A 20635-nucleotide genomic window follows, 5' to 3' on the forward strand; every position below is an offset into this window, starting at 1 on the left:
ACAGGTGAGCAGTTAGAAGTGCAGAGTCCAAGGTCAGGCAGAAATACCACCGAAGCACCTCAGTAGAATAATGCACGCTGTTATGACAAATTATAGTGTACTATAAAGTGCTCTGAATTAGAAGCTAAGACAATAATGTTGTACTGAATTCAAATTCAAATTAGTAGAGAGGTTAAAATAATACATTTAACCTTGATAGGGACAGGACAGTATAGACACTATGACAGCTGTAATTAATGGAACATTGACAGGAATAATAAGGAATTCAGAAGAGGAATTTCCTCTGAAATTAAATTTGTTAATAATAGTGATAGAGATAAATGTAAACAAAGTATAATAGTATAGTATAATACAATATAATATAATATAGTATAATATTGAATACAAAAAGTGCAGGTAAAGACGTGTGGCTGAGTGGTAGAGCATTGCGTTAGCAGCGCAGAAGGTTGTGGGTTCAATTCCCTGGCAACACACATACTGATAAATGTAAATGTATAGCCTGAATGCACTGTAAGTCTGCTAAAATGCATAAAAATTAGGAATACAAGACTGTAACATACAGTAAGAAAGGAGTAATATTGCAGCTAAGGAGAGTACTTAGAGGTTTCCATCTTGAACTTAACGTGATACGTGAGTTTCCCAGACACGGCAACTGACGCATCGCACTGCGGCGGCGCTGCAGGTCTTCTCATCTGGTAAAAGTGCAACAGATGGTAGATGATCCGTATGGACCAGACCCCACGGTTCGGCACGCATGTGATTCACGAATTAACTGTTAAGTTTAACCATCATAGAGTGAAAGTTTATCATTAGCATGTGTTATGTGGTCCTGACTCTCTGTGGTCATTAAAAATCCCATGACACTCATCGTAAAGAGTAGGGGTGTAACCCCGGTGTCCTGGCCAAATTCCCTCCATCTTTTTGACATTTTATTGGTGCAAATTATACCAATGTTGATATATTGTGACTTAAAAATAAAGAGAGTAAGAGAGAGAGAGAAGATGTGTCATGGTTATAGACTTTTGTTTGTGTTCCTGTTCTCCTGCCTTATCTTCCTTATCTTCCTTTGACCTAGTTTTCCTGAGTTGCCCTGATTAGTTTATTTCGTTCCATCTGTGTTTATTAATTATCTCGTTTGTCTTCTGCATTTAAGTCCTAAGTCCTGTGTCCTGTGTTGTGCTACCCCTTGCTCCTGGATTACTTCTCTTTCTTGTTTGGATTTATCACTAAAAGACTCTGTTTTGGTTTACTCCTGCATCGTGCGCTTTTACTATCACAGCACCGGTGACAGAATAGCACACCCTCAGCTGAGTATATTTAGTCGCGTTTATTCTGTTTGTTTTGTTTTTGTTCGTCTCCCTCTATGGATCTGCCTACAGTCCAGCTGCTTTGCCTGGAGCAGCAGGATCGTCCACTGGAAGACCAGACCATGGACTTTATCAACCTGGTGTGCCATACAGACACTTATCTTCACTTCAAGGTTGCCTAGCTCTAGCAAGCGTCTTATCAGTATGGTTCATTACATACACTATGCAGTCATCATCTTAGAGAGTAGAAATACAGAATAAAGCAGGATTCTTTGATATCTATTATGCAAACATGTCAATATCTCAGACGTCTCAATCACTCGTTGATCACGTAGATGGGAGGTAATCCTGACCTCCTGACATGGCACTGTGGCACTAGGAAAGAGAGCTCTCAGCATGCCAAAAATAATGTTACACATTCCAGTCTTACTACCATGCTACAACTTAAAGACTGGGCAAAACTAACGTAAGTCAATCATCAAATAATTTAGGAGGTTAAATACTGATTAATAACTTTATTACTAATCAAATATCAATGTGAAGGATATAACAGCTCGGCATCCACTCCATCGGATACAACCACGATCAGATGATAAGAGCTGGTCATTTGTAACTCTGAGAGCAGTCTCAGTGCTATGATACGGTCTAAATCCTGACTGGAATTCCTCACAGACACCTTTTTTCTCTAAGAAGGAATATAATTGTGAGGATATTACCTTTTCTAGTATCTTTGACAGAAAGATTTGAGATTGGTCTGTAATTAAATAGATTTTTAGGGTCAAGTTTAGTTTTTTTAATGAGATGCTTAATAACAGCTAATTTGAAGGTTTTAGGGAAATATCCTAATGACAATGATGAATTAATAATAGCCAAAAGAGGATCTATGACTTCTGGAAGCACCTATTTTAGTAGTTTAGATGGGATAGGGTCTAACATGCATGTTGTTGGTTTAGATGATTTAACAAGTTTATACAATTCTTCCTCTCCTACAGTAGAGAATGAGTGGAATTGTTCCTCAGGGGATCTATAGATCACTATCTGATGTGATACTGTATCTGATGGATGCATGGTTACAATTTTATCTCTAATAGTATCAATCTTAGGGATGTCGTGAAGGAATTTCCCATATGGTAATTTTGAGTGGCTCAATATGTGGTGTCATCCGCATGGTTATCGCCATATATATATATATATATATATATATATATATATATATATATATATATATATATATATATATATATATATATATATATATATATATCTCTATCTCAGAGACAAGAGACCAAAAATGCAGATGAGCTGAAGGCCACTGTCAAAGAAACCTGGGCTTCCAGACCACCTCAGCAGTGCCACAAATTGACCACCTCCATGCCACGCCAAGTGAGGCAGTAATTAAAGCAAAAGGAGCCCTACCAAGTATTGAGTACATATACAGTAAATGAACTTTCCAGAAGGCCAACAATTCACAAAAAATTTTTTTCTTATGAAGTATTCTAATTTTTGAGATGGTGAATTGGTGGGTTTTTGTTAAATGTGAGAGAATGGCAAAATAGTGGTCCACACAACAGAACATAAACCTGACAATAAAATAGGCTATTGTTATAGCTATATATAACAGTACTGATCCTCAAATATGAATGGATAAGAGACTTTTTCTGTTGATATTTCACCTGCGTGTTCTAGACAGGCTGTCAGTTAGTGCAGTTTCATTGTTACATCACAAGGTGGCATCAAGGGACTGGCTTTGAGTGAGTATTTAAACTGTTCATTCAACTACATGTTCAAAAACGCTGATTCATCAAAGAGAAATGTAATGAAACACGCTGTTGAAATCATTTTAACTTTGAGCGCCACTTTTAAAGCCTCAGCTGACCAGCAGAGCGTTGAGAGATTTTGCTTTCCTTGGACATTACAACCTATTTTCACAAATATTACATGACTCGGCCTGAAGGATGATGCAGGCCAGATGCAGGTAATCGCACACGCTCAGTCGATCTCTCTCTCATTCGCTGTCTGTTTAGGCTTGTTAAGTGCAAATCTACTGAGCCTCTGTACAAATCAGCATGGTACGCATTATATTCTGTACACATGCATGAAGTGTAGAACGAGAAGGGCATAACCTTATGAAAAAGAAAACACGCAAATATCTTGGTTTTTGCATTCTTCTGTTGCCGCTCGTCATCCCGCACTAGCCCGCGACAGCAACGCGTGGGAGTTCGGCGGGATCGCCGCGAATGCTGCGTGGCCGTCTGCGGCTCTCCAGCCTGCTGTTCGCGGGGAATTCACCACCGCCATCCGCGGCTTCCCAAGTCAAGTGACCAGCGTCAGTTTTAAGTCTTTTCGTGCCCACGGGAGCAATCTTAACCCTGTCATGTCTTGAGTCCACAGAGACTCGTCGAGGGCAGTGCTCCTCCTGTCGTGGAAGTGGAGGCGGTTGCTGAGGGATCCTGTGAGGGCCCCTGACTCCTTGTCATGCCCAGAAGAAGCCTCAGCTTCCTAGCGAGTACAGGAGGGCTTCCTGTTTCTGTGGGCTGTCCTGTCCCTGTGTGTTTGGGCCCCAGTGGCCTGTTCTGTTCCTGTCCTGTTCCTGTGTGTTTAGCCCTGGAGGGCTATCCTGTACTGTCCTGTCCTCTCCTGTACGTTTAGCCCCGGAGGGCTCTTGATACCCCCTTAATACTGCATGGAATTTTTGGTGGGGGGGGTAGTAAAGGTCCCGGCTGTAGTGGCCGGACCGATGGAAGAGGCCACGGCCACGAAGACCACCTGCCATGGCCTCCAGAGCTCCCAGCTCCACCTTGGCCCGTTCTGTCTGTTCCGCTCTGGATGTCTCTGTCAATGTCTGTCCTGAGGTGCCTCCAGAGTGCCCTCCCCGGTGGTACTGTTACGGCGCTGGTCGTGCCTTAGGGGAGAGTTATGTCAGTCCTCTGTCGTGTGTGTCCGTCTCTTGTGTCCTTATTTGGCCATGTTCCTGTCCTTGTTAAGTGTGATTATCAGTTAAGTCTTGTCCAGCTGTGTTTTAGTAATTATCATGTGTATTTAGTTCATGCTTGTTTAGTTAGATTTGGTCTGGTCTACTTGTTACTCCCTGGTGTTCCTGTCTGTGTGTCAGCCTTGCCTTGTCATGCCCTGATGTCTACATTAAAGACTGTTATTTTGAAGTTTATCCTCGTCTGCGTGTTCCTCGTTCCTCCATGCTGTGTGCACCGTGACACATACAGGTTGATAATTAATATGAATAATAGATTATGTATTATTAATTCTAAAGTAAAGGTCATGGTAACCCACTCGTAATGACACAAGTATTACCAAATTCTCCAGAAGGAATTACTAATTATTTGGATCAGTATTCTAAAGTGAAGATTGTGATAACTCTCTAGTAATTACTGACGTCATTGTAAACTTTTGAGGTTTTTGTAGGGTTTTGGTTAGTAATTAATTTTGCTAGATTTGGTAACATTTAAATCATTACTAGTGGGTTACCGTGATCTTCACTTTAGAATACTGATCCAAATAATTAGTAGTTTCTTCAGAAGGATATAGTAACACTTGAGTCATTACTATCCAAAACCTTACATATATTCAAAAGCTCACAATGACATCAGTCAATATTAGGAAGTTATGATGATTTTCACTTTAGAATACTGATCCAAGTAATTAGTAGTTCATTTAGAAGGATTTGGTAATACTTGAGTCATTACTAGAGGGTTACCATGATCTTCATTTTAGAATTAATTATACATTATGCATAATTCACATTAATTATCAACATGTATACAGTAGTTCTTAGTAGTTCTCCAGGATATATATAACAAAATAGTAGTTATTGATTAGCTACTAGTGAACTACCAGTTTCAACTGAGCGCTATTACTTAATAAATAATCAGAGTTTCTTGTTAGGTAATAGTAATTACTACAATGTTAATCGTGCATTAGTCACTTGTTCCTGTATAGTTATTCTTTAACAAAGGATCAGGTTGGTGGAGGATCTTGGATCGGGAACAACAGGATTCGTAGGAGGATCGGCGGAGAGTCCAAGGGTAAATATATCAGGTAGGTAATTCTTTGGGGAGTCCAGAGCAGTCCATGTAGGTGAACGGTAGACCGGACAATGAGAGGTTGGGATGTGCGTATGTTTATACTGTGGCTTGACTGGTGACAGCAGGTGTGGGTGATTAGTATTCGGGTGACTGTGAGCGGGTGATTGTCCTGGATGGTGACTGTGGTGATTGTGACGAATCCCTGACAATGATATGATTACTATCATGTTTTTTAAATATGATGGTATCATTCTAAACATGGTGATTATCTCTAAGATGGACACCCAACATAATATATGATATTTACCATCGGAATCTAACCATGTCATGTCAACAAATGGAAAAGTCACCCATATATTAATCATCATGTTAATTATTGTGCCTTTAGCCCTAACAGGGTGCTTTTTATCATACTTTTACACATTCTTTCGTAATTTAAAAACTGTTGCTTTAATTATCTTTAACAAAAATAACATAAACAACAAATTATTAAAAAGACCTTTGTCTCAAAATATATTCAATAATTTTAGCAATTCTGTCACGAATCCGGTCTATGAACTTCCGTTCACTCACCACCAGAAGTCACTCGTTCACCACATTGACTCTCACACCATACATCATACTGGACTGCATTTCCCATCATCCATTGCACTGATGACACATACACAGCTGATTACACTGATTGCACTTACCCAGCTGAATGCTCTGATCACACAGCTATCACACAATCACACACCCTATATAAACCATGGACTTCTGTTCACAGTTTGCCAAGTATTGTTCTGCGTGTAGCACTCTCCAAGTGTTAGCTGCCTTACCAAGCCATTCTGTGTTTGTGCTTAGCTCTGTGTTTAGTTCTGCATATATCCCTCTCCTAGCGATAGCTGCTTTACCAAGCCTTTCTGTGTTTGTTTAGTCTTGTCTACTTGGTTGTCTTAGTCTTGCCTTGCCTGTTTCCTTGTGTTCTGATTTCTGCCATTGTATCTTGGAGTAACCCTTTGCCTGTTGTCTCGGACTCTGTTCGCCCCTGCCCGGATTATTGCTTGTGTACCTGGATTACCCCTCTCATCTAGCCCTCTGGATATTGTTTGCCGATCAGAGACTACGCCCGTTCACTTGAGTACTCTTCTGCCTTGCCCTCTATATTCCTGTTTGCCATTTGTGTGACCCTGCCTGTTTTGACCATGTCTCTGACTAATAAAGCTTTGCAAATGGATCTGCACGCCTCACATCTCGTTGACCCCGTTACAGATTCTCATTTGCTACTTAAATCTACAACATTTTAAATACACGTCCCTGTATTCGGTAGTCCTTTGACAGATCACACTGGGAGTTGTATGGAATGTAGCCTACGCCACATATCAAGTCTAACCAGTTTCTGCGGTGTAATGAGTTCACAGTGTTAGATTTAACACATAAACATTTATGTTAATGAAGCTACAGCACAGTTTGTTACTTACTGTCTGAAGAATTTTATCATAAGAAGTGATAACTTTGTGAAGATGGCTGACTGGAGCGAATCATCCAGACAACCTGGTGACTTCATTTCTTTCATTTCTGTAAATAATTTTGTGAAACACAGCAATTCTTCTAAAGTGTATATGTATGTATGTATATATGTGTGTATATATATATTCAAATTATTGTATTGAGCAATGAAATAACGTATAGTTCATGTTACAATAAGACATTTCTGTGCATTTAAACAATATTCTTTTGAATTAGTTATTTTTCTTAAACCGATGAAGATCAGGGAAGTTCAGGATTATTCAAAAGAAGTGGAAGCAAACGTCAACCTCCGTCAAGTGAGTTTTACATTTAAATAAAATATGTGCAGTAGAACGCGATCTTCAAGATGTGATATTAAATAAACTGATGCTTTCAGCCTTGAATAAGAAAACTTTTTTTCTTCTTTTTTACATTCAATAAATGATTCCAAGGAATTTCTTGGAATATAATGATTACCAGTTTTTATTTTCTTTTTTCATTATTTATCTTAAGAATTAAATAAAATCTCTCATAAGTACAAAAACAACACATCAGATATTACTGATGGTTATACTGGTGCTTTGGTTGTATAATGCATATACAATGTAGTTTCTCTTTCTATAAATATGAATCTAACAGCAATAGTCATATTACCAGCTTCAGCTTCATTACAGTTCTTGGGCCAGATTTAGTAAACAGGGCAAATTAGTGTTAGAGCGCAATTCCATACAAGCGCCGATGGGAGGGGAAATTCTGCATGTGATTTACTAACAATGCGCACATTAAAGAACACAGACGCAGCCGGATCATTTCCATAATGACCAGCACAATTTACCAAGAGCAGCGCAAATTACCGCCTGCTTTGCTTTTTTGGGGGGGCGTTAAATAATGGTGCAAATACCAGTAATTTGATGAGCGCAATCATGTTGTGTGATTCCTGACAGTAGCCTACTATTTTAATGCCAAAAGACAGTTTGCGCTGGCACAAGCTGTTAGTAAGTCTGGCCCCTTGTATCTTAACTCTGTATTAATTCACATTAATTACCGTATTGACCCGAATATAAGACAACGTTTTTTTTCTTGGAAATACATCTTATATTCGGGGTCTAGACTTTGACATGTCGATAATACACCCACAACAATAGTTGGCGCCAAACATGCATAAAACGAGTGTGCCATGAAATATGTAACATAATTCGTGTTGTAAAGATCGCGAGTGAAAAAAGAAAAAGAAAAGCTTACAGCGGCATGAGTCGTGACTGTCATGTTAGCCTGATGGGAACAAACTTCCTCTGTAAGTGATTTTAAAGTATAAGACTATACCCAGATTTGAAGACTACAATAAGATTTCACTTCTACTGATAATAAAATTGTGAAAATTGTGTAAAATTACTATGAGAAGGATAGCCTAAATGTTATATAATTCAGATGGGCTAACTGTTATTTCAATGGTATATCAAAAAGTGTATATTTTTCAATGTCATTGTTGGTACATTTTACCAGTATTTACCATACTTTCAAAACAAAAATTAAAATAGGAAATTTTTTTGAAAATAATTTAAGAAGAAATGTGTTTTACAGAGAGGAAAACAACAACAACAAAAAACAAGATTTTGTTTTCAAAAAGCCTTTTTCCAAAAGGTACATCTGAAAAAAGGGGGGTCGTCTTGTAATCAGGGTCGTCTTATATTCGGGACAATACGGTAGTACAGATTTTGAAAAACCATGCATCTGCTCCAAATATTGATTTAAGAGAATTAATTAACAGAACTGTGAGTAGTGATACCTGTTTGTGTGATTTCAGTGTCTGTGATTATAGAAGAGATGATAATAGTTCTGCTGGGGTCACATACAGATGTTAAAGTCTCTTGTGGAAATACAATCTTTGGACAAAATGTGTTCTCAGAGTCACCATCCTCCCTGCATTTGTTTGAAAGGCATGATGGGATGGTGATGGAGAGACGTGTGGTGCTCATCAACACTCCTGACCTGTTCAGTCCTGCTTTCTCACCTGATGAACAAGACATAAGAAGACGCTTCAATCAGTCTTGTCCAGAACCTCATGCCCTGCTGCTGGTTTTCAAATCTGGCACATTTACAGAGCAGGACAGAGACACTCTCAAGCTCATTAACCTCATATTCGGTGAAGGTTCATCTGAGTATGTGATTGTTATCTTCATGCATGAGGAGCAGGAGTATGTGAGCATTAAAGAGTCTGACACAGAATCAGTAAAGTCTCTACTGAAGACCAGCAGACATCCACACCATCATCTACAGAGGAATGGAGACCAATCACAAGTGCAGAAACTTCTGGAGAGCATTGAGAAGATGGTGGAGGAAAATAAAGGCCATCGGCTGAAGATTCCTGAAGACCTAAGACCATTCCTGATGAAAGAAGACACAGTTTGCCAAACAACAAACAAGATACATAAGGGTAATCCTTTACCTCCAGTGCACAAGTTTTTTTTATTTAATTTATTATTGTTGCAATAGAATAAACTTCCCATCTCTCTCTCTTTTTTCTTTTAATGGTGTCTGTTCAGGTTTTAGTAGACGGGCATGTAGCGTGAATCATAGTAAGTATGAAGTGCATTTTAATTTTATAACACTCCTGATAAAATTCAATAAAGACATAAAGATAATTTATTTGTGCAATTATGCAATGCTAGATTTTGCTAACTAAACAAGAAAAAGAGAAACCATGTCCATTTCCAGGTGATAAAGTGTAAATTGACACTAACTTGTGTCATTGAAACATGTGACATGAAAACATGGCTCTATGTTAATTTCTGGAAAACTCCCAAAATGTACCTATATGTAAATTTTGCTACAGTTTCCAGCTGAATTGAACACTAGTGGCAGTAAAACACCAACAATTTTTATTATAACTGTTATTAGAATTTCCAGACATATTATTGATTAATGAAGATTTATTTTAGTGCAGTTCCTTTTACAATACTGTTGCAGTAATTCAGGCAAAAGGAGCCCCAACTAAGTATTGAGTGCTGTACATGCTCATACTTTTCATGTTCATACTTTTCAGTTGGCCAAGATTTCTAAAAATCCTTTCTTTGTATTGGTTGTAAGTAATATTCTAATTTTCTGAGATACTAAATTTGGGATTTTCCTTAGTTGTCAGTTATAATCATTAAAATTAAAATAAATAAACATTTGAAATATATCAGTCTGTGTGTAATGAATGAATATAATATACAAGTTTCAGTTTTTGAATGGAATTAGTGAAATCAACTTTATAATGATATTGTAATTATATGACCAGCACCTGTATGTATATGTTTTTGTAATTTTGGACGCATCTTAAATATGTAATACCATTGATACATAGGCGGAAGCCAGCTACCCCCATCTGAGGGTTGTCCCCTAAATATATGATTAAAAAACATGCTGTGTATTGTAAATAATGTTTTATACTTAAAATAATTTTGTATGAAATAAAACAACAAAAGAAAACGGGCCAAAAAACGGCACTTTGAGTCTCCCCCTCCCTTACCTCACAAACAAAGCCTCAGTAGTTGTGGAACTCCAGTAAGTAAGGCTGTCAGTTGGCTATTTTATTCACTTAAACACCGGATGAAGTGATTATTTTCTCTTTGCGAGAGCAGCGTGTTTCTGAGAGCGCGCTTATGGAATGCCAAAGCTGCCGTAATAAGACATTTTTTTCACATTTATTTATTTATACATTTCTTTGTTCATAGGGTATTGAGGAGGGCGTGTTTTATCTCAGGAATAGCAATCGAGCCAGAGTAGGCAAGGGGTAAGCTTTGAGGCCAAAGTGTCACCTGGTGTGTGGTGCCCAAACTAATGACTTAGATGGGCAATATGGCCAAAATCTTATATCATGGGTTATTATTTCAATTTCTGGGCGGGGGGGATGTTCGTCTGGGAAGTGTGCAATCTGTGATCACGTGCATTTTCTGAAGCTCGCGAAAGCATGCAATCGGTTTCTTATGTGCGCTGTTTTTTTTTTTAGGTTTTACTTTCAACACATACAATGCACCTTTCAAAGATTCGGGATAGAATGAGGCTTTACTCTTAAAGTCCTTGTCTAATAGGCTATTGACCAAACATTTAAAATTCAAATATCCACTTAATCTTTAATTTTTGGCCACCTTTTTGCTATAGACACAGCCTCTATAATTTCTTCAACAAAAAAAAAAAAGAAAAAGAAAAAAAAGATATGCGTGAAAGTTTTGTTACTACGGCAACAGTAGAGTTTTCTTTCAGAATCATCCTGAAGAAGAAAAAAGCAAAGAAAATATAATGAGAGGACAGAAGAATGTAAAACAAAAGCTTCAAGTAGAGAACAGAATGTAGAAAATATGAAAGATACAGTCACAGATCAACAGATCAGTGAAGATTTACCTAAAAACTCTGAAGATGAGACCGAATCAGAGAAAGAGCGACTACATCAGCATTATAAACAAATGGAAGAATGCAGGCAGAATATGGAGGAGGCCATGAAGAGATACAAAGAGACCACTGATATGTATGCTGCAGAAATCATGAGAATTAAAGCCATTGGCAGCAATACGAAGGACCATGGAAAATCCTGTGTCCTTCAATAACAGATGAAAAATATTTGATAAATGCATGCTTTTGCTTTAGAAAATGCTGTCAAATTAAAAGTAGTTTTTGAATATTTGAATTCCCTTGTTAGGATTCATTTTGTTGCACTCCTATGTGAATGTTACCTGAAACACTGGACTCAATGCTGAATGACACGAAATACCGAGTTCAGGCATGAAACTCTAGATGGCACAGTCTGATAGGTCTAACCCAATCTGACCTACTAACATCATTATCACATGGCACAGCTGATTGGTTCTCTCCTGTATCAGTAGCCAATGAGCTCTCTGCTCAATATTCAAATCTATGACTAGTGCTTGTTGTAGCAGCTTCAGAACAGCAAAATCAACATCTAAGATAAGTGAATGCTCTTTTGTGTGTATTGCGTGGTCTGCCTAATTGAATAAAAAAAAATGAGCAACCATAATCAAGTTTAAAATAAGTGTCATGTTAGCAGTTTGCTTGCATGCAGGAGCAAAATATTAAGCACATTAGCAGCATCTAATTGCAATTAGCAGCTAAATCCTAAATGCATGGGTGTTACAGCTAGAGCATATGTAATCACTGAAGACACGCCGATAGTAACGGACAGGAAACAGGTTAAATGAAATAAGCATTCTTGTGTATGCATTTTAAAGGGAGTTCGCCATATACATCAGCATTATCTCAGTGTTCACGTTTGTTATTTCTAAGGTTGATGTTTCATTGTGATGAATGTGGTTGATTTCAGCTGTGCGCAGTGTCAGAATCATGTGCTTATCGCGGTTATAGGCCTATAAATGACAGTGTTGCAGGAGAAGATCACTATCTATGGCTGTTGTAGTCCCAAGAAAAATGCATTATGGCTAGTGTAGTTCGGAGAAACGTCGTTCGAGTAACGTGTGCTCTCGCTCTGCTGTATAGTTGAAACCAGGGCTGCACAATTAATTGTATTTAATATCGATAACAATATCCACCTTTCTCAGTTAATTAAACAATCGTCACGATATCGGCCGGCTCGTTATTTATCATGAAAACGTGTTTTTTATGGCAAGCCGTTTTAACTTTTATTCATTCTCAGGATATGACTTCTTGATATCAACAATTCAATTTTCACTAGTTAAAATGTTCATTCTTGATATCAGGAATTAGATTTCCACTAGTAACAATGGTTATTTTTGATATCAGCAATTACATTTCCACTAGTAACAATGTTAATTCTTGATATCAACAATTACATTTTCACTAGTTAAAATGCTAATTGTTGATATCAAGAATTAAATTGTTGATATCAAGAATTAAATTGTTGATATCTGTAATTGTATTTTCACTAGTTAAATGTCACCATAGGCTGCCATTCAAAATCAATTGTTGATATCAAGAATTAATTTCTTACTAGTAACAATTTAATTCTTGATATCAGAAATACAATTCTTACTAGTAAAAATGTCTATTCTTGATATCAACAATTTAATTCTTGATATCAATTTCTGATATCAAGAATTGAATTGTTGATATCAAGAATTGGGAGGGTAATTTTTGATATCAACAATTTAATTCTTGATATCAGAAATTAAATTGTTGATATCAAGAATTAAATTGTTGATATCAAGAATTAAATTGTTGATATCAAGAATTTAATTCTTGATATCAAGAATAGACATTTTTACTAGTAAGAATTGTATTTCTGATATCAAGAATTAAATTGTTACTAGTAAGAAATTAATTCTTGATATCAACAATTGATTTTGAATGGCAGCCTATGGTGACATTTAACTAGTGAAAATACAATTACAGATATCAACAATTTAATTCTTGATATCAACAATTTAATTCTTGATATCAACAATTAGCATTTTAACTAGTGAAAATGTAATTGTTGATATCAAGAATTAACATTGTTACTAGTGGAAATGCAATTGCTGATATCAAAAATAGCCATTGTTACTAGTGGAAATCTAATTCCTGATATCAAGAATGAACATTTTAACTAGTGAAAATTGAATTGTTGATATCAAGAAGTCATATCCTGAGAATGAATAAAAGTCAAAACGGCTTGCCATAGTTTTTAATTGGGCATTTGTGTTATCTTGCATTGACAACAAGTCTTCACTACCATTCATGCTTGTGGTTGCCGGGCGTGTAGAGCTTCAGTCCCCAAAACAGAGCTTTTCTCCTTTAAGGATACATTTTCGGTGTCTTTACTTAATCTGTGCAATCTGGCAACCCTGTGCGTGCGCTGACTGATGGCGGAACAAAAGCTGATATAAAAACATACATGTGCTGGAGTTTAGCGAATAGCAATCTCTCCACAGCGATTTCTGCTTACATGAAAGTGGCATGCAGTCAATGTGTGGTGTTTTGTTTTTTTTTTTGTTTTTTCACAAGCCATTTGTGCTGTTTGTGTAACCAAATATGCCATGATCAAACTTTCACCGAGTTTCAATAATGGACCTATTGTGTTTGAGGAATAAATGAGTCATTCCACAAAACCGGTGTTCCGGAGAATTCAGTTCCCCTGTTTCCCCCTCATAGTGCATGCGCAACTTCAGCAGTGTTGCCGGTCTGCGTAGTGAGACGGCTATGGTTTTGAGTAGCAATTGGGCGGGTTTTGTTGTGAAAACCTGGCAACCCCGATTCAGTACGAAAATCATGACGTCATGATTTCGCCCATGCGAAGAGAGTGGTTTTGCTGTCTTTTCACAAGCACAAGGTTCATTTCACCATGTTCATTAGACAATTTGTGATTAAATACATGTATTAATGCACATAACGCTATGTTCAATCGCTACAAAGTCAGATTTCCCTGCTAATTCTACCTTTTGCTTGTTTTATCAACTGTGACCTGATAAATTATGATTAGACAGTTAAATTCCTTCATTCTTTTGTTCATATGCCCATTTTCCATTTTATTGTTATTGTTTGTGTTAGTGTGTGTGTGTGTGTGAATGCACTTTTATGCCTTGTCGAAATAATAACAAATAAACTATATTGCGCTGCACAATGAGTAGTCTCTCTTATATGGAGCAAATTTTGTGCCAATATTCATCAAATAAATCCAGTGTCTTGCAAATAAACACAATCTGCTTTGCAAAGAAAACTCGTCTTTCAAACAAACGCAAACTGATCTGCAAATACAAATCTATTTGAGAGAAAATGCAGATGTATGGACAAATATATATTGTGTGTTACAACTGTGAGACTCATTTGCCTTTTTATGACGAAATGTGACTTGATTTTCTCACAAATGCGGTGGATGCAGGCAGATTTTCTCACAAATGCAATCCAAAAACAGCAGATGGTGCTGTTGGTCAGTTTACGCTAGTCTCTCGAGACCCGAAACACCTTTTTACCTTTTCAGGGAATACAGCAGACCAACACGAGTGGGGAACAGCTGAGTTTCTGTCTTACTATATCTATAATTAACCATTTAGCCTAGGTGTTTTCACAAAGCATCCCCACTACAATGTTAGTGAAATTCACAATAAGTGCTGTAAAGTTTTTAACATGACTGACTGATCTCTGGCTGATCTCAGATCATTAACATGTGAACAGAGTGCTCAGTGTGAGGCGGGATCACATTACAGGAGAAACTGTACCTCTCCTTACTTTCATACAGATTGTATATGCCTAATCAGAGAATATTTGTTTTCAATTTGAACTGTTTTTTTTAAAGTAGACATGTCGAGCTTTCTATACATGTATGTATCATGTATGTGAGGCACATATTCACTGAGATTCAGGTTGTTTTATTAATTTGCCAGTGAAGAAAATTCCCAGAGAAGGACGAGAACGCACCCTGTTTGTTGTCTTTATTTTAGAAAAGCACATTGTTCTGTTGTTATTAAGACTATACACCAAGAAAAGTAGAACCTTTGCAGTTTAAAACTATACTTGTATCTGTATTTTCTGTTATTTTCGTGGTCTTCGACCACAAAGATTATTTTCTAATCATTCCATTGTTAAAATCATTCTGAAATACTGGTAAACCACTGTTTATTTAAACACTGAATTTAGTATTATATCAGCGTGAACTTAATCCTTCTCCCCAATTCACAGGACAAGAGTGACACCAGAAGAGAAATATTCATCATTTTGCTTAGCTACAAAATTACATAATTATTTGACACAAATGATTTCACAGTGTTATAACATTTAAAAAGTTTTAGATATTGTACTAAATAATGTGATTTGTTTTACATTTTTTTGTAAGTAATTAATGACCTCTTGGGTGATATTACTATATCTGATACTAAATTAAATTGTCTAAGCTTTCATTTTTGGTACACAATACTGTCGCTATCCATAATACATTTGCATTTTAAAATTACTATATATTGTGACAATATATTGCTATACCACTGCATTGTTTTGAATGTTAAACAATTGTATCAACATAAGTAGCCTATATATTCTATATCCTGCGATCCAACAGAGGATAAGAGATACAGAGATTGGATCAGTTTTTATAGAGAAAGACTGCCTAGTTAAATGTTTAGCCATGTCACTACTGATTTTTGAACTAATCAATCATGTTAACAACTTTACAGCACTTATTGTGAATTTCACTAACATTGTAGTGGGGATGCTTTGTGAAAACACCTAGGCTAAATGGTTAATTATAGATATAGTAAGACAGAAACTCACCTGTTCCCCACTCATGTTGGTCTGCTGTATTTCCTGAAAAGGTAAAGAGGTGTTTCGGGTCTCGAGAGGCTAGCGTAAATTGACCAACAGGCCATCTGCTGTTTTTGGATTGCATTTGTGAGAAAATCTGTTTGCACACATGTGAGAAAATCTGCCTGCAGCTGCCGCATTTGTGAGAAAATCAAGTCACATTTCGTCATAAAAAGGCAAATGAGTCTCACAGTTGTAACACACAATACATATTTGTCCATACATCTGCATTTTTTTCAAATAGTTTTGTATTTGCAAATCAGGTTGCTTTTGTTTGAAAGACGAGTTTTCTTTGCAAAGCAGATTGTGTTTATTTGCAAGACACTGGATTTGTCCGATGAATATTGGCACAAAATTCGCTCCATACTCTTATTATTTTAGGTAACTGATGCTCGTGATGATTTTAATGCCATAATTACGTCTAAACAGTTTTAGCTGCAGAACAGTGTTTTTACATTTAAAACACAGGGGGAACACAATTTTTAAGAGACCTTAAATTACAACACAATACAGTCATGCTGGTGATGTTATCAATGTCATAATTATGTGTAACCACTTTCATCTACAGAACAGAGGCGCGGGAAGTGGGGGTGCTGTTTTTTTTCTGTGGGCAACTGTTGGGAATAAAATAAAATAAAAATCGGAGTGTCTATTTAAGTGCAAACAGGCCAGTTGTTGGCAGAGGCGATTTACACTAACTCTATGGGATAGTCAAATTTGAAAAAGACGGTCACTAATTGTCAGATGTATTGGCGCAGATGGTAAAGTGTGTGTCACGTTCTTTTGACACGATCGACCGTGTTTCGAATCTACCTTTTGGCGAAATTTTTTCCCTCCCTTTTCAAATTTCAAATCACATCACAAAAGCATTTTATTTTTTAGTAAAAATGAAGGAAATAATAAAAAAATTGAAACTAAAGTATCGGTTAGGGTAGGTGTAGGGAGGGCTTGGCCCAATAAGGTGGCATCCATTTAATAATTTGAAATAAAATTTAAAAAATACACTCAATAAGTTATCACATACTGTTTTATAATGTATTACAAATAATTAACCACTATTTGCAATAAGTAATTAGCAGAATATCCTGCTATTTTAACATACAATAAATATAATCTATAAAGCTATTTGCACTGTGTAAATAGCATATCACAAAAAAAATACTGCTATTTTCAATTAGTGTAAATAGCCTCTATCGCGCATGCGTACAGCACCCCCAGCCTAAAACATCTTCCCGTGCCCCTGCTACAGAAGAGTGTTTTTAATTTTTAATTTTTTTTTACATAACAGATTTACCTGGATGCAGTGTTTGTTTGTTTGTTATTTTTGTGTCAATATTAATTTGTCATTTAAGTAGGTGACATGACGTAGAGGGTTTTTAAAAAAGAATTACATTTATAAATATTTTTAACTTACTTTAATAAAAAGCTTGGTTCTTTACTAAAAAAGCACTACATTACTTAATTAAGGCATTATTAGAAAAAACAATAAGCACCTGAATACGTCCATCAAAAACCTGCATGTCATTGTAACGGAGCCGACGATACGTGAGGCCTACGGATCCATGTGCAAGCTTTTATTAAACAGTGATGTAGTCAAAAATATAGACAAACACAGGCAGAGTCAAATATCAGCAAACAGACAGGCTATAGCATGGGTCATCGATCAGCGAACAATATCCAGAGGGCTTGACAAGAGGGGTAATCCGATAACGAGAGCAATAATCTAGGCGAGGTGCAAACAGAGTCCGAAACAGCAAGCAACGGTTTAATCCAAGATACGTGGCAAAAATCAGGAACCAGGAAATCAGGCAAGGCAAGACTATAGCTGTGTCCCAAAGCTAAGTGTACGCACTTCGGAGTGCGCATTTTAAGTGCAAATGCGTCACATATTTTCCTCCTATTCTTTTATTTAAAATAATTACTATATTATTATTATTAATATAGCTATTTTTTATTTTATCCTTGTTATTAAAAACAAGAACTAAAATACAAATAAACAGTAGTTTAATCAAGAGCAACGAGTGATTCCATCTTTTCTTTAATGTTTGATTAACATTGAGAGATCTATATTAAGACCTAATGCACGGATCCAATATAATGTTACACACCAGACTTTCCCCCAACCATCAACTGAACGTTCACGTAAGACAACATTATATTTGTGTGAATCTTGCCAAGCCATATTTCACAATAATATACGTGTGCACCTGTAGGTGGCAGTGCTTCCCAAATTGCTCCGCAACCGGTAAACGTGACAACAGAACAATGCGATAAAGCAGATGAAACTCTATAAATGCACCCAAAATTAATAAATAAAGAGAACAGTAGAAGTGAAATATGGCATTACTTTGCATTCAAAACAGATGACAAAGGTGAATGAACTGACCTTACTGCACTTGTATGCAAGCGGTGCTATAAATCATGTGTTGCCACAGGAGGCAACATATCACATTTTTTAAGCATTTGTCGCTTGTTCATCCTGATCTTTTCAGAGAATTAAGAGATCGACAGGTGATTGCATCATTCATAAATTCAGATTTAATTTTAACTTTTATTTACAACTGATCAACGCACATACAGATGTGATACAGTAAGTGCAAATGTAAACCAGTGAAGTTTTGGTCAAGTAATATATGCACTTGCATTTCATACAATCCAATATTACTTGAATTTGAATTAAGCAAGAGTTAATGCTGCCGACCGCTAATATGAAGCAGCCGAGAGAGCGAGATTTATATTTAATGCTTTTTCTTTGGCTATCTGAGGCTGAAATCTGAAAACAATCAGAGAGAGAGAGAAATAATCACATGGTTTTGAATATTACTTCGTCTGTTATAATAACACTTTACAATAAAGCAACATTTGTTGCATTAATTGCATTACTTCAGTTGTTTTGTTTTTTTCCTTCAAATTCAGTCAAAATGTAACCTATATTCCCAGTAGGTTTGTTGCATTGAGACATTTTGTTTGCACTGATAAAAGATAAGAAGATTTGAATATATTTTCATTTTATTACTTCAGTTATATATTTTTTTTTCTCCAATATCAAAATGTAGCCTATGTTCCCTGTAGGTTTTTTGTTACGGTTTGATACAAAGGTATTAAGATATTAATCTGTTTTCATTATTATTATTTTAATAAAATTGTTTTCAATTCACTTATCTTTTGAGCAACAAGTCCTCCAACTCATACGACCGTAAAGGTCGTTTGTCACTATCCTCAAATACGACCCATACGAGCGTTCCCTAGATTAGCGCCCCTCCCGGCAACAGGAGATGCTACAGATACTTTCATCTAAATGCATTGTGGGTTTCTTTTAAAATGCTTGCTATTTGCGTTTTAAACTCTCCCGGCTATTCGAAGTGTTTTATTGCTAAAAAGATATGGATTTTAGATAACTTCAAGACACGTACAGGTAGAGTTTCCACCCGTCTCGTAAAGTAACATTAGTTGATCGTCCTGTATTTATGAATGAAATTATGTCGTGTTTCAAATCGATACTGTACACTGTTTGTCCCATTATTTCAACATGTTTGACGTTCAGATCATTCAAGTGGACCCTGCCAGCATTATAAAGTTAGTTTTCATTGTGATATTTGTTTGAAATTAGCCTGTGGTTGGAAAGTGATCATGTAAAAGTCCACACATTTACCATTTTTTTTACCATAGTTACATAGTTTTAATGTGGTATTTGTAGTTAAAACACGGTATCCACAACACTTACCTTGTTTCACCACAGTAACTGTGTTTTTACTGTGTACTATTTGTAGTTAAAGCACATAACACAATATTTACCATGTTTTTACCACAGTAGCTTAGTTTTAATGTGGCAATTGTAGTTAAACACACAGTATCCACAACACTTACCTTGTTTTACCACAGTAACTGTGTTTTTACTGTGTACTATTTGTAGTTAAAGCACAAAAACACAACATTTACCATGTTTTTACCACAGTAACGTAGTTTTAATGTGGTATTTGTAGTTAATCACATAACTTGCCATGCCTTTAATACTTTTATGTAAAAAAAATGTAATTCAATATTTTTTTGTCTTGCAGTTTCTTCAGATCACATACATCTCCATCTCCTACAACAACCTTTAGTGTCCAACAGCTGTTTATCAACAGCTCTCTCTCTCTCTCTCTCTCTCTCAACTTTTCCTTGCCTATTTTTCTGAACTGTTATTCATAATTAATTTACACATTTTTGCTCTCTTTCTTCCTTTCTCTTTTTCATCATGGCATATTTTCAAAGCTCAGAACCGAATTTTGATCGGTTATGTCAAAAAGCTGCTAATATTAACAGGTAACTTGTACTCGAAGCTCAGTGCTGAACCTGAAGAAGCTGCCAGGGAGGCTAAAGTCCTTCAAAGGTTCAACATTTTCTGTTTTCTTTGTTTCAGCTAAAAAGGAAGACCAAAGGAAGGCCTGTTGAACTCTTGTCTTGTTTGTGGAGAGGGATGAATTTGGCCATCTTGTGTGTTTATGGAGAAGACCAAAAGCTGCAAAGGCAAACATTTCCAATGGTACGTCTGTGCTGGTCTTAACCCTTTGACTG

General features: G+C 36.5%; 1 protein-coding gene across 4 annotated transcripts in view; it reads left to right on the top strand.

Annotated features, from left to right (window-relative positions):
- Nucleotides 1–20635, top strand: part of LOC131536508 (gastrula zinc finger protein XlCGF57.1-like) — an 84223-nt gene that overhangs the window by 60530 nt on the left and 3058 nt on the right. For 3 of the 4 annotated variants that reach the window (XR_009269988.1, XR_009269991.1, XR_009269990.1), the window contains exon 3: nt 20481–20603. The gene's annotated coding sequence lies outside the window, so the exon portion shown is untranslated. Of the gene's footprint in view, nt 1–8645; nt 9270–9378; nt 9412–20480; nt 20604–20635 lie in introns of those variants that run through there. The other variant, XR_009269989.1, reaches the window with a different exon arrangement.

Source organism: Onychostoma macrolepis, chromosome 03, assembly GCF_012432095.1.
Source record: "Onychostoma macrolepis isolate SWU-2019 chromosome 03, ASM1243209v1, whole genome shotgun sequence".
Classification (NCBI taxonomy): Eukaryota; Metazoa; Chordata; class Actinopteri; order Cypriniformes; family Cyprinidae; genus Onychostoma; species Onychostoma macrolepis.